The sequence below is a fragment of the Polypterus senegalus genome, chromosome 3 (genome assembly GCF_016835505.1).
Source record: "Polypterus senegalus isolate Bchr_013 chromosome 3, ASM1683550v1, whole genome shotgun sequence".
In the NCBI taxonomy this organism is placed as follows: domain Eukaryota; kingdom Metazoa; phylum Chordata; class Cladistia; order Polypteriformes; family Polypteridae; genus Polypterus; species Polypterus senegalus.
The window spans coordinates 57,020,391-57,033,833 of NC_053156.1; positions in this window are offsets into that span (position 1 = coordinate 57,020,391).

Here is a 13,443-nt window from a genome sequence, read left to right on the forward strand (position 1 = left end):
TTACTATTGTCTTGTATTTTGCTCTCTTCAGAGTTCCATCTTTTCATTCACTTACTGTTGTATTCTCACACCAACCCGTTTTAGACAACCGTGTCTTTCCAAAAGTGTTTAGCATTCAATAAATAATTATGCATGACATTGCGCGTGTGTCTACCAACAACAACAACAACAACAACATTTATTTATATAGCACATTTTCATACAAACAGTAGCTCAAAGTGCTTTACATATTAAAGAATAGAAAAATGAAAGACATAATTATAAAACAAAATAAATCAACATTAACATCGAATAAGAGTAAGGTTCAATGGCCAGGGGGGACAGAAAAAACAAAAAAAACTCCAGACGGCTGGAGAAAAATAAAATCTGTAGGGATTCCAGACCATGATACCGCCCAGTCCCTCTGGGCATTCTACCTAACATAAATGAAACAGTCCTCTTTGGATTTAGGATTCTCACGGAAGGGCTTGATGATGATGATGGTCACGTAGACTTCTTCCTTTTAATCCATCCATCATTGTTGGAGCATCATGAAGCTTTGAGTAGGTGGAGGTGGCGCAGGCCACCACCACAAAGAAACCGGAAAAAGAAACAGAAAAGAGAGTAGGGGTCAGTACCGATTTTAGAGCCACCATGAATAGTTATTATGATGAATTGAACATACAGAGTATCAGGATTAAGTTAAATTACGATTAAAATGAAGTTATAAAAAGGCCATGTTAAAGTAATGCGTTTTCAGCAGTGCTTTAAAGTGCTCTACTGTATCAGCCTGGCGAATTCCTATTGGCAGGCTATTCCAGATTTTAGGTGCATAACAGCAGAAGGCCGCCTCACCACTTCTTTTAAGTTTTGTTCTTGGAATTCTAAGGAGACACTCATTTGAGGATCTGAGGTTACGATTTGGAATATAAGGTGTCAGACATTCCAATATATAAGATGGGGCGAGATTATTTAAGGCTTTATAAACCATAAGCAGAATTTTAAAGTCAATTCTGAATGACACAGGTAACCAGTGTAGTGACGCTAAGACTGGTGTGATGTGTTCTGATTTTCTTTTCCTAGTTAGGATTCTAGCAGCTGCATTCTGCACTAGTTGCAAACGATTTATATCTTTTTTGGGTAGTCCTGAGAGGAGTGCATTACAGTAATCTAGTCGACTGAAAACAAACGCGTGAACTAATTTCTCAGCATCTTTCAGTGATATAAGCGGTCTAACTTTACTTATGTTTCTTAAGTGAAAAAATGCTGTCCTAATGATCTGATTAATATGTGATTTAAAATTCAGATTACAGTCAACAATCACCCCTAAGCTTTTTACCTCCGTCTTGACTTTTAATCCTAATGTATCCAGTTTATTTCTAATAGCCTCATTGTATCCATTATTGCTGATCACTAAAATTTCAGTTTTCTCTTTATTTAAATTGAGAAAATTACTATTCATCCATTCTGAGATACTAGTCAGACACTGTGTTAGTGAATCAATAGAATCAGGGTCATCAGGTGCTATTGATAAATACAGCTGTGTGTCATCAGCATAGCTGTGGTAGCTCACGTTGTGCCCTGAGATAATCTGACCTAACGGAAGCATATAGATAGAGAATAACAGCGGACCCAGGATAGAGCCTTGTGGAACACCATATCGGATATCATGTGTCTTCGAGTTGTAATTCCCACAACTAACAAAATATTTTCTCCCTGTCAGGTAGGATTCAAACCAATTTAAGACACTGCCAGAGAGGCCCACCCATTGACTAAGGCGATTTCTAAGAATGTTGTGATCAATGGTGTCAAATGCAGCACTCAGATCTAAGAGGATGAGAACAGATAAATGGCCTCTGTCTGCATTTACCCGCAAGTCATTTACTACTTTAACGAGTGCAGTTTCTGTGCTGTGATTTGTTCTAAAACCTGACTGAAATTTATCAAGAATAGCATGTTTATTTAGGTGGTCATTTAACTGCATAATGACTGCCTTCTCTAGAACTTTACTTAAGAAGGGCAGGTTAGAGATGGGTCTAAAATTTTCCACTTACCCGGCGTGGGTAAGCCGTTGAACCCAATTCGGGCTGCAAACCGTGGAATTCCCACTAAGTGCGACTCATACGCTCCCACTGGTTGCGTCCCAACCCTTTGTACACACCACTACTTCGCTACTACCGTGGTCGGGTGTCTTGGTGGATTATATATAGAAGAGCAGCCAAAACCGCACAGAGCAATGAAAAATCTACGTCAGTCACAGGTACATCTTGACTGTGTAAAGACGACGACTCAAGTAATGAGTTGGAGGTGGGCACATGAGCAGGCAGTGCATACTGAACGAGAAATCAGCAGACTAGCATGACGGACGGAGCTGAATGGACGTCCTTCTCCTCTCTTCCCGTTCCAAACTCCGCGCCGTGCACCCCCATCCCTCCGACTGGCAAGAGAAGGTGCGAGGACGGTCCGCCAGTTTTCAGTCAAGGACGATTGTGTGTTGGTTCGTTACGTGCATTGTTACAATGTTGCTTTTCTTGCTGATTTATTACACTACCGATTTTTCAAATGTTAATTTTCTCCCTGTGCTTAAAAATCATTAAAAAACTGGCCTGATTATGTGGCGTATGGTACGCCGCGGGTTGGCTAGTGTAAATATAATATATCATACTGAACTATACTTACCCTATTCCTGTCTAGAAAAAATAAAATAGTATCCAGCAAAACTGTATTAGTGAACAGTAAATTTCTAAAATAAGGTTTCCAGCATAATTATTATTGGGTAACAACTGTATTAATTCACACAGATTTTCACAATCAATTTAACACATTTGTCAGAACACCTTTCTCAGAAATCATCAGAGCACCACAACATTTGGTCACAGTTCACTGATAGTTTATCATTGTTTTCACTCAAACTGCCAATGCTAAGGCACATATTGGACTACTCTAAATGCTTTTATCATTGCATGGTACATTTCCCATATAACTCTAACAAGCTCAAGGCCGAATTAAGGCCCTGACAGGCCCCAGGGTGACTTAGCTCCTTAACATGGATTTGATCATATTTTTAACAATGAAACGTGCACACACGGGGAAGTTTAGTGCAATACATTATTTCAGCACAAGACTAGAGGGTCCTCCATGGTAATTTTCTTTTGCAGATATTTGATCTTTTTTTCAAGCACGTTTTCCCCCTTCATTATTTCAACTTGCAGATGCTCAATCTTTTCATCGAGCCAACCCTTTCACCTTGTGGATACTCAATCATTTCATCAAGCGTTGGGGGAGGGTCTCCCTTGATCATTTTGGTGTGTGAATACTAGACCATTTAAACGAACATCACGGGAGACTTGCTGTACACCCAGAACTGCCCTGATGGCAGATCCACAACTAAACAATATTATCAATACAGTTGGTACATTTATCAGTCAGCTCATTACTCTCTCACTCTAACATATTAGCTCACAGGATGTAAAACATTTCATACATGCAGCTTTTGTAGGCTATAATCTATTTTACACAGGCCAAGCTGGTGTGAACAGTATTTATGGCTCTGTACCGTTTCTTCCTTTTTGAAACAATTTTAGGCACCTGCCTTCAGTCTCACCATACAGGACATGTCATCAAACTACTCGTTCCTAAGCAATTCTTTACTGCCTGTGTTTTTTTTTTTTTGATATAGTATGTAGTTCTAACATGGAGTGAGAGGCTATTTTTCAAAGACAAGCCCAAGGTTTTTTGAGAGGCAGTGGTGCAGAAATACACGGTAGGCATGTAGGATTGGGAAATGGCAGAGACAGAAGGAGAAAAAGTCAAAAGAATCCCAGAGTGCTCCTTCAAATATGAGCTACCATTGTTGACCATGTAGTCAATCATGGTCTAAGTATGGCTGAGGCAGGTAGATGAGTGCAGCCTCAGGTGAGCCTGTCAACCATAATGCAGACATTTACTACAGGTACTATAAATACTGTAAATTCATATACAATCTTAAACAAATTCTGAACCTTTACAAAACTGTTTATTAATGTATTTGAGTACTGTTGTTGCAAATGGCCAGGATCCTTGCCCGACCGGGACATGAAGATTATGGAAGGACCGTTATAGAGCCCATATTCAGGACATTAGCTACCCCAAATCACCAGCCCCCCAGGATTGCAGCGGTGCCTCGGACTCCCACAGGACTCCATGGGAGTTGGAGTTTGGAGCATCCCTGTTGGGTTCCATGGGTGCTGCAGGAACGACTGAGCCCTTTGTTGCAACGCTTCCACCACACCTGGAAGTTCTGCTGGAAGGAGATCACCGGACACCTGGAACACTTCAGAAAACTCTATAAAAGGAGTCAGCCATCACTACCTTGGGAGCCAGAATTGGGAGGGAGGTTGGCAAAGCTTTCAGAGGAGGAGTGAAGGCAAAGAAGAGAGAGAGAGAGGAAGAAGAAAGCAAAGAAAGTGCTTTGGAACTGTGTATTGGTGCTTAACTGTACTTGTTGCTGTGCGGAGCGAGAGAAAGCGCTACCCCACGTGAATAAAATTGTGTGCTATGTTGGAATGTGGGGCGGAGTGGTGAATCCCGTAAATGCCAGGTGTCTGCTTGATTCCACTCCTTTGGCCCTTGAGCAAGGCCTTTAACCTGCATTTGCTTCGTCCTGGATATGAGGTTAATCTGCAACCAGCCCTGCAAGTGGGTCCTCCAACTAGCAGGGAAAACACGGGGGTTGGTGGCAGGATTGGCACTCCAGCCACTGTAGAAAACCTCACACTGTTCCACTGTGGTGCTGAGGTGTCACCCGTTGCAAAGCGGCACTCAGGTCCCAATCCGGGTGGTTCATCGAGTGGTGGGTATGGCAATGCACTGTAAAATCAGTGCATGTTCCCAAACTATGCTGAAACTTGTGTCCTGGTGTCTGCTTGTGTTGAGTTTGGGTGGCTGGAGCAGCTCCGTCTGTTCACATTGTAAACTAGGTCATTACAGTATATTGTGGGTGTTCAGGAGGAAGGATGGGCATCCAGGCATGGATAACAGAAGGTTTCAAACCTTGTCATGAGGCCATAATGGAAGCACTGGCAGAATAGACTCATCAGGAGCAGGTAATGCCCTGCACAGCAGGTGGCAGTGTTCCTCAGGGCTAAATCCAATTAGGACACCCTCAGGGTTGCATGAGAAATGAAGCCAGGAAATGCAACCCTGTCTGGGTCTTTGGGGTCCACCAGAGGGCGCTGTCAGGGGAGGACTTCCCTGGTTTCTGCACAAACTGGAAGTGCTCCGAATGAATAGGACAAGAGACCAGAAGCATTTCCCTGGTCAGGCTTAAAAGAAAGCCTGCTGCCTCATTTGGACTGAGTCAGATTCAGGAGGCATTGGGCTACAGTCTTGGTGGAGGAAGAGGAATTGTGCTTAGTGCTTTATTTTGTTATTCCTGTGAAGAAGGCACTGGGGCTCAATAAAGCCCTTTATTTGAGATGGATACATTGAGGTAGTGTTATCTTCACTAACATCTGAAATCGTGCTGAACGATATATATGAATAATCAGCTTTTTGAACCACTGCCCTGACAGGGTGGCAGAGGCCCAATAAACAGAGTGAGGTCAAATAATGCCATTGCATTCTAGGAGTTCAAGCACATAGTCATGTAGGACAACCAGTGGGGGCTTGTAGCTAAAATTAGTTGGGGTGCTGCTCCAGAAAATTTTTAGCTTTTGTTTTAAAATTGTGTAAAAATAAACAAACATGTGTAAAAAGAAAATGTATTCAGAAACTTGATAAAATCCTAAAAGAACAAAATCAAACATTTTTTACTTACTATAACCTAAATTGTTACAGTTCAAGCTTGATCTATTCATTTAAAAATAAAATCAGTCCTTCTTGTTTTAATTTGTGCAAAAAGATCAATAATTTTCTCCTTGATCTCTGGATGACAACTGAGGAAATTTTTTTTCCATTGAAAGCACTGCAAGTGCATTTAGTCTTTCCGAATTCATAGTGCTTCTTAGAAACGTTTTTATTCTTTTCAATGTTGAAAAGCAGCGTTCTGCCTCAGATGTAGTCATGGGAACTGTCAAGAGGATTTTTATCAGTTTCGTAATTTCACTAAGAACATCATCTAGATTATTTTCCAAGATAAATTTCAGCAGCTCAATTAATTTGCAATATTCATGAATATCAAACCTACAATACAGTAGAATACTTTTAGTTCAGTTTCAAGCTTTTCTTTGTCAATCATGGGATATGCATCAGTGGTCTGTACTATCTCTTCTGTAGGATGTTCATTCTTAAAACTAGTGAAGCATTTCTTGTTGAACAATTTAGTAGCTACTAAGTGTTTAGTGGAAGAATATCTGTCTATTATATCAAGACATATACAGTCACACACTTCCTTAGCTTCTGCCATGAGTGTCTTTGAAGGATTCTCACAGTACTTTGAATTTCTTAATTCTAAAATAGCAGTTTTGAAATTTGTTATATATTCATTAACTTTAAACACACTAATTTCTCAAGATTGCATTTGGTTGTAAATTATTTCAACATGAGGCATAATCTGATGAAAAAGCTCTAACCAAAACTTGAAATTATCATCATTCAGGTATTTAAAAAATCCTCTTGCTTCTGCAGTGGTTTGATCTGCATTTGATGTTGACTGAATTTCAGTAAGGCAGTTTTTTAAAGGTTGCAAATTTTCATGAACTCTGTTTATGGTCCGTATGTTGAAGTTCCACCTTGTAGAGGATGGACGTGGAATGCTGACGTCCATATGCTTCTTGAGAATGGACACACGTTGCAGTGATCTTGAGAAGCATATTGGAATAGCCAGAATGTTACAGAAAAATATTCTTGCGTTTCGTGTAATACTTGCTGCATTTCTCATTATTAAATTAAGTTGATGTGCATAACAGTGAATGAAATGTGCATTACTATAAACTGATTTTATTTTTGCTTGAAATCCTGCTTTTTTGCCTTTCATGACATTTGCACCATCAAATGTCTGAGCTATCAGTTTTTGTCCATTTCCTTGAAGGATTATGTCCAATTGTTCTAAAATACGTTTTGATATGCCATCTGCAGTTTGATTCTCAGGAAAAAAGAATCCCCAAAAACATTCAAATATTTTTCCATTCAATACGTACCGTCTGTTGTGTCATCAGCCATAACAGGTACAAAGGAAGCTTTTCTAATTTCCGTCCTTATCTCCTCATGGTATATTTGTAGCAGGCAGTAAAGTATCTCATTCTGAATGGTTTTAGCAACACCTTTGAAGACTGCACTGGTTTCTAAGTGATTCTTCTAATCTGGATCTAATTTAGATGCAAAATTTACTAATCCTCTAAATACCCCTGGATTTACTGAATCGTCTTTTTCATCATGTCCACATAAGGGAGTTTCAAAGTTTCCACAAAAGAAAATGCAGTCTATCATTTTGGACAAAATTTCACAGTTCTTTTTAAACTTTATATTATGCTCATTGATTGAAAGTCTGTGTGCCTCACTAAGTTTCTCCTTAATACGTACGGTTCCAGTGACAGTGAAACTACATTATCAACGTGCTTCTTTGACTTCTCATGCTTCTCAGTTTTTTTCTCAGTATTTTTTTTATATTTCTAAAACCATTTTTTGTCCACGTTACATCACCTCCAACAGCAAACACGGGAAGCAAAACAGTGCATTTTTTACTTCACAGCCGCAAAGCCAATTTTTCCGTTGGTACCATTCAGAATTAAAGCTACAAATATACTGTATTTCTTGTTGTTGCTTATGCCTGGCTGAGATATTAGAATATCAGGTGTTGAACGACCTCTTTTCTTAACTGTAACTTTCTCATGGAGAGACAGCTGTGAAAACTTAAGCTGTTGAAGTTCACTTAGAGTCACAGAACTTACTTCTTGGGGATGCAAGGCCATGGTTAAAGTTTTCTGTAAAATAAAAGAACCGAAAAAGAAATGAATCAAATAGAATAGCTGGAAGCAGGATAATAATCTAATTCTACACTTTATAACATTCAATAATATGGTACACGGTTTTTAAGCACAACACACGCGGAGTAAAAAAAAACAAAAAAACTCTACCTTCCAGCAGCACGCCAGGTTCGGCTCTGCGGGAGCGACAGTGCTGTCTCTCCCTCGCAGCTTCCTATGTGCGCATGCGCACAACAGCCAAACACCACGCCGCTGGAATTCCCTACAAAGATTTTTGTATCTTTTTCATAAACTGGGGGATGGCTAATGACATTAAGCTTAAGGATTATATATTGTACAAGTATAAAGAAAGAATTAAAGAAAAAAGGACTCATTATATTAAATGTTATCGATAATATCAAGTGGAAATTGGGGGATGCTGCAGTTCCACAGTGCCTATACGCGAGCCGCCACTGAGGACAACACAATTTTTCAGAACATCACCTCTATCACCCGGTCAACTATAGACCAGGCATGAAGAAAGAATGCAGTGTCAATGAAAGAACTCTACAAAGATATGTTCATGGAACAATGACAGGTCAAAAAAAGCTGAGCGCTTTGAGTAGTGAGAAAAGCGCGATATAAATGCAAAGAATTATTATCAAAGAATTAAATAGTGTGTACATCCAATAATTAATAGCTCCATTGATAAGAAATCCCCATTATATTGCAATGTACCCTGACCTATACTGCTGTTCGGATTTCCTCCAAGTTGGCTAGAATGTGGTCTATCAATGTTCTTGCTTATAAGTGAAAACAGTTTCAAAGTCCAAAGTACTGCAAAAGTGATAACACAGTTCATACCCATTCTCTCTATATCTCACAAAGACAGACTTTTAAGTTCCTGCATTACAGAAACAAAAATATCCTTTTAGGAATAAGGACAACAATTTTGCATTTTTATGCTTGACTTCCATTCACATGGCTCTTCAGCAGTCACAAAAAGGCATACATGTATCCAGGAGGAGACTCCATGCATATCCTCCTTTTATAAGCGATGCATTCATAGAAGGAATGTTGTCCACAAACAGTAGGGTTTGTGTCTGTAGTTTAGTAATTTACTACTGCTTTATTTATTTGCTGGATAAACTTTAACTGCAATTTATTCTTGCTTATTAAGTTCCCTTGTAGATTTTTGTCATTGTCACTGTTGTACAGAATAATATCCTTTTAGGAATAAGGACAACAATTTTGCTTTTTTCTAAACAGAATTGCAGCAAGGAAAGATTAGTAACATTTATGAAAAAAAAGATGATTAGAAACGCAGAATTTTGATTATCGAGCCTTCATCATCTTAAGACATATCACAAATAACATAATACCCAATAGCAAAAATAAGCAAATATTGAAAAAGTAATTAAATTAGAGCCATGCAGCTGGTTACTTGAAATGGTGGGTTAAAACAGTATTTGTTTATCAATTGTAATGAATTTTACACATTTTTACATAAACATATCCAAATAGAAATTTCACAGAAAATAAAAAATCTACATTAATTACACCCAGAGATAAAGAATTAAAAAAAAATGTGCAACCAAGCCATAGTTTTCACATAATTCAAGTTTCCTTTGATTTAGCATTTTTAAAAATTTTTATAGACTTTAAAAAATATTTGAAGTCCATATCAATGGTGCAAAAAAGGAAGCGTTCATGGACCATTTTGCTTTATGTAGAAATGTACAAATGTAAAAATCCTTAAACTTCAAACACAACTTTGCAAATCAATCCAAAATAACTGTGAAAGCATGGAGTGTATTTACATTTTCACTCGGTTGTATATATATATTAAAATTATTAAGATTAAAGATAAGGAAACAGTGAAGTACTGAATATAATTACAAGAACACCCCATCCCAAAAGAATTCTGTTTAAAAGATAAGATATTATAAGACAATTTTTTTTTACAGTTTTGTTCAGAATTATGACAGACATTTGATTTCTGAAAACAGAAGAGGACAGAATCTCTCTGATAGTGCTACTGCATTGTAAAACCAGTTTCTTTATTCTTTAATATGGTAATATTGAAGTGTTTTTATATTAGGTAGGAAATAAGTTAGGTTATTATTGTTGATAATACTCTTATTTAATCATCATTATTACATTTTGGTTTGTTCTTAATAAATTAGATAAAAGCTTTTACCATTAATTTGGCATAGAACATGCATTTTTCTGGCCTCAGAGGAGCTGAAGGGGTGTCAACCTTTCATTAAAGGGTCAAGCAGGATAAGGGACAAAAGCTACACAAAGAAAGGAAGGGGCTTCAAGGCCAACAACCGGTAGCCTTGGCTGTTAAAGACCCATCATTGTGTGCTTGCCCAGACGTCTGGAGCTGCAGGGTGAACCAAAAGGTTCCTTAGGTCACTATTTCCTCCGATCTCTAAGTCTCATAGCTAGGAAACCTGGGTACCCCCACCTCACTAGGCATGCTAAACAGATGCAATAACTGTAAAATATATTTTAATGTAGTGATTATCATGAGAGAAACGATTAATGAGATAAGCATCACTTGAAGAAAGGCCCATCGTTATCAGCAGGCTAATTAAAAGGGCAGGCTCTGGACTCCCTGGAGGTAGTAATGAAGGATTAAAACAAAACTGATTACCATTATAGACAATGTTGCACATTCTCTCTCTGACACCCTGACACCAAGGAGTTACAGCCAACAAATTATTTAACAGATTTGTGTGAAGAAACGCTACGTGGGCTCCTCCATACCAAAAGCAATACATCTGCATAATGCCTCACTATGACTTTTTAAATTTTTTTTGCTTTGAGCCATTCTGGTGTGTGTTATGTACAGTATATTTATTTATGTATTTATTTAAAGAAAGCTAATGACTCCCTGGGGCTCCCTGTGGTGAGCGCCCTCTTCTATGCAGTGGTGTGCTAGGCAGGCAGCATAAAGAAGAGGGACACCTCACGCCTGGACAAATTGGTGAGGAAGGCACGGAGCTGGACAATTTGACATCCATGGCAGAGTGACAGGTGCTGAGCAGGCTCCTGTTAATCATGGAGAATGCACTGCATCCACTAAACAGTATCATCTCCAGACAGAGGAGTGGCTTCAGCGTCAGACTGCTGTCACTGTCCTGCTCCACTGACAATCTGAGGAGATCGTTCATCCCCCACATTATGCGACTCTTCAATTCCACCCGGGGGTGGTAAACGTTAATAATATACAAAGTTATTGTCTGTTATACCTGCATTTTTATCACTCTTTAAATTAATATTGTTTTTTATCAGTATGCTGCTGCTGGAGTATGTGAATTTCCCCTTGGAATTAATGAAGTATCTATCTATCTATCTACCTATCATCACAAACTCCACACAGAGCCATAGCAAGGTTTGGGGCAGCCACCCGTATATTAATTTCCTGACTGCAAAGTTGCAAATAAATGAAAGCACTGTTGTGCACAAATTGGAATCCAAAACAGAACTGAGGGAATAGGGGAAAGGTGGAGACTTTTAAAGGTCAGGATAGGAAGTGGCGTCAAAGGGGCCGGGATTGGAAGGGCCTTCAGGCATAGGTTCGAGCTCTGACATGACATTAAGGGGGCCGGAGCTGGCAGGGTCTTCGTCTATAGGTTCGGACCCGAAAGTGACGTCAACAGGGCCAGGTGGGACTTCCCGTGAATGGTCTGTGGGATAGCGAGAAAAATAATCAGTGCACTCTGCTACATCCAGGTCTAAAGCCCTTTAGCTGCCTCTCATGCACACATGTGTGACACTATCTATCTATTGTTAGGGATGCCAGGGGCAACAACCCAGCCGGGACGCCGTGAGGGACCGGATGTGAGTCTAAGCCCACCCTGGATCACATGGGGGCCGCCTTCCTGGTTGCTCTGGGGTCCACGGGTACAGGGCATGGAAGCTCCACCCTGTAGGGGCCTGTGGTCACCGCCAGGAGGCGCCCCAATGCCTTGGGGACCTGTTACCCCAGCACTTCCGCCACACCGGGAAGTGTTGGGGGGAAGAATTAGGACGGCGCCCGGAGAGCTGCCGGGAGGGCAGCCGGCACTTCCGCCACGCTGGGGCGTGGCCAGAGGAGGAATGCCGGGAACACCTGGGGCTCATCCGGGACTGTTTAAAGGGCCATCTCCATTCATTCAGCGCTAGAGTCGGGTGGAAGGAGGACAAGGCAGAAGAGAGTGGAGGCAGCCCGAGAAGAAGGCATTGTGGCCAGGACTGAGTGTCATTTTGGGGTTTGTGCACTTTATGGACTTTGGATTGGGTCTAAATGACCATTATTATATTTGTAAATATTGTAAATAAACGTGTGGTGGTATTTTAACAACATGTCCGCCTGTCTGTGTCCGGGCCACGTCCACATCTGGCGTAGTCGTTAACGTCTTCAGCGGCGCGAGCACCTTCCTCTCCAGTACCAGCACATCAGCCCGGAGGGCACGTAGCATCTGCAATAAATGCTCCGCGGACTGAAGGCACGCCTCCAGCTCCGCCAGAGCAGCCGGCAAAGACAGGAAGTTACCCGACACGGAGCCTAGCTGTCTGTCAGCCTCCGACGCTGGCCACTTCCTGTGGACCTTCTCCTCCGGCCCAATCAGGTCTCCCCCCCTGCCCGTGATGGACATTCCTTGGTCCCGCCTCTCTGCAGTCATCGGCGGGCACCCAAGACACACCGTCCAATCGCGTGCCTATCAGGGGGAGGGACTTCTGGTCCGCGGCCATCTTGCCTCCCCTTCTGCAGCGGCGACGTGCTTGCCGGCAGCCTTGCTGTTGCCAGCGCCTTTCGAGCTGCAGCGTCTCCTCCTCCGCAGCCCTCGTGGCTGCCGCCGTTCTGCCGGAGCCCCGCAGACCGGCATGCGCCCGCCACCGACGTGGATCCGGGAAGTCCCTGCCTGGAAAGAAGAAAACACGCCCGGCCCCCACAGGCCGGCTGCCACTAGGCAGGGAACTCACCTCCCCGGACTCGTCAAACCGAGGACACCTCCTAGGCGTGGCCTTTCTCGACGCCATGCCGTCCCGGGAGCCTCCAGCAACGGCGCGCTCGTTGGAGACCGCTGCACTCCTGGTAGGCACGCCGCCCGCCCGCATCAGGGAAATATGGCCTTCCTGCGGACTCCTGGCGGTCCGTGGGGTTCCTTTACCCCATGGGGCTGTGTGCACGCAGCACCCGCGGAACGTGGGTGGGGTCCCCTGCTGCACCGGGCCATCCACAACAAGTTTGATATTATCAGGTCCCCGCCTTGAAACAGTTGGAGCATCCTGCTGACTACGCCAGATGTGGACGCGGCCCAGACACAGACAGGCGGACATGTTGTTAAAATACCACCACACGTTTATTTATAATATTTACAAATATAATAATGGTCACTTAGACCCAATCCAAAGTCCATAAAGTGCACAAACCCCAAAATGACACTCAGTCCTGGCCACAATGCCTTCTTCTCGGGCCGCCACCACTCTCTTCTGCCTTGTCCTCCTTCCACCCGACTCTAGCACTGAATGATTGGAGACGGCCCCTTTTAAACAGTCCCCGGATGAGCCCCAGGTGTTCCCGGCA